This window comes from Dioscorea cayenensis, chromosome 13, assembly GCF_009730915.1.
Source record: "Dioscorea cayenensis subsp. rotundata cultivar TDr96_F1 chromosome 13, TDr96_F1_v2_PseudoChromosome.rev07_lg8_w22 25.fasta, whole genome shotgun sequence".
Taxonomy (NCBI): Eukaryota; Viridiplantae; Streptophyta; class Magnoliopsida; order Dioscoreales; family Dioscoreaceae; genus Dioscorea; species Dioscorea cayenensis.
In genome coordinates this window covers 3,868,738-3,870,968 of record NC_052483.1, presented here as the reverse complement: position 1 = coordinate 3,870,968, position 2,231 = coordinate 3,868,738, and the positions used below count along the sequence as shown (strand labels likewise).

The 2,231-nt window shown below is 40.2% G+C and overlaps 1 non-coding gene across 1 annotated transcript; it reads right to left on the bottom strand.

Annotated features, from left to right (window-relative positions):
- Nucleotides 1–1,848: 1,848 nt before the first annotated feature.
- Nucleotides 1,849–1,955, bottom strand: LOC120275008. The gene has a single exon (XR_005541036.1). It is a non-coding gene; the product is annotated as a small nucleolar RNA R71 (small nucleolar RNA).
- Between the last annotated feature and the right edge of the window lie 276 nt (nucleotides 1,956–2,231).

Here is a 2,231-nt window from a genome sequence, read left to right as displayed (position 1 = left end):
GACTTTTTGGGAGATCATTTGGGAGATTTTTGGGCGACCTTTGGGGAGGAGAAGAAGGGCAAGAAAGCTAGAAGATCATTCAAGCCCAAGGTCCAAGGCTCTCAAGGCAAGAAGGCAACATCATTCAAAGGGAGATCGATCACGTCTTGAAGGAAGGAGAACCGCGGCTAGAGGAAGCGCTCATTCGGCATTCCTTTGGCGGAAGCGTCATTCGGCATATTCTCGCCTCATCCTTCACCATTTCATCTAGGGAGTGTCATACTATGTCTTTTGTTTCATGTTTTTGCTTGATTGTATGCTTTGTTATGAGATGATGACACACTAGACCCCCCAAGGCCACCGGGTGTTGGTGAACCTTGGGGGTTTTTATCATGTATTTTTGGATGATTACTTGTTAATTCTATGCTTGGGTATGTTTGAGATCTAATCCATTGTTTTTCATGCTAAGTGTTACACCAAGGAGAAATCCGTAGCTCTTTTTATGAATGATGCATGTAGATGTGACTTGCTCGCATGTATTAGGTCATGAATGGATTAGAAGGGGATACTTGTATCATCACGCCGAGAAATTGGGTGTTTGGTAACCCTCCATGTAGGTTTAATCCGAAGAAGAGTAGGTTTATTCCTAAGCGAGATTTCCTTGTACTTAATGCAATCGTAGGGAATGTAGATTTGGAAGAAATTCCTATCTATGTTCAGTATGGGATTAGGGTTCAATCGCGAGAAATTGGGGTTGTTCTAATCTTGGAATCTCATGGTCCAATTTACCCTTGCATCTTTAAATCATCATCCATGTTGCATGATAACCCCTCAAGGGGATCCACATCCATAGGTTTGAGACCATGTGTTTAAGGATGTTCACGACTCATTGAGAATTAGTTAGGAAGCATAATAGTTGGTTTTGCACTTGAAGCAATAATCCTTGGAGGAACAATATCCGAGTACCCCACTTTTATCGATTACTTTTCCTTTCATTTTATTGTGCCTCTCGTTCTTATTTTCATTAGTTCGTTTGCATCGATCTTTATCCACACCATCATTATTTCATCTCCACTTAGTTAAGTAGGAATCTTGGTGTTTCTATTCCTTATTCCTTGTGGATATGACACCACACTCACTTGGGATTTATTATTTCAATAAATTCGTGAACTTGTGGGTCACACCCAATGGGCATTGTCAAGTTTTTGGCGCCATTCCCGGAGAATAGGTGTTTTGGAAAAACTTTTCACTTTACTATTTTAGAATTTTACCATTCATTCTATTTTACCTTTTCTTTTTCTATCATTATTCTGATGTGTTCTTCTTTCTTTTGGTGCAGCTCCAGGTTTTAATCCAAGGAAACACTTCGACAATTGTTGAAGAAGATCCTGAACTTGAACGTGCACTAAGAAGAAGGGATAAAGAATATGTGCAAGAACCGTCAAATCTAGCTGAAGTAAATATAAAGGGTCAGAAAATATGGCAGAGCAGAATAAACAACAGAGAAAACTTTCAGACTATGCCAAACCCTCAGTTATGGGCACGCAATCAAGTATTGTACCGACCCCAATTATAGCTCTAAATTTTGAGCTAAAGTCAGCGTTCATTCAAATGATACAGCAGTCATTGCAGTTCAATGGTTTGGTTGATTAGGATCCAAACAATCACATTGAAAACTTTTTGGAGGTTTGTGACATGCCGAAGATCAACAGTGTTATGGATGATGCTATAAGATTGAGGTCTTTCCCATTTTCTCTAAAAGGAATATCCAAACAGTGGCTCCATTCATTGCCAAGAGCTTTTATGACAACATGGAACGAAATGGTCGAGGCCAACCTTGCAAGGTACTTCCCTCCGGGAATGTTGACAAAGCTTCGAAATAAGATATCTTCATTTGTTCATATGGAGCTTGAATCCTTGTTTGGGACTTGGGAGTGATTCAAGGGCATCTTATAGAAATGTCCATAACATGGGTTACCCGAATGGATGATCATTCAGACATTTTACAATGGGTTTAATCCAAGTACAAGACAACATCTAGATGCCGCGGCAGGAGGTATAATGGGGAACAAGACCCCCGAAGAAGCCTGATAATTGGTAGACGAAATGGTTATGAATAGCTACCAATGGAATGCAATAGGAAAGAAGAAAGTGACTTGACTCCATGAAATTGATGCGGTTACATCTTTGGCAGCCCAAGTAGAGGCATTGAGCAAGAAATTGGATACATTAACTTCATCGAGGGTAGCCAC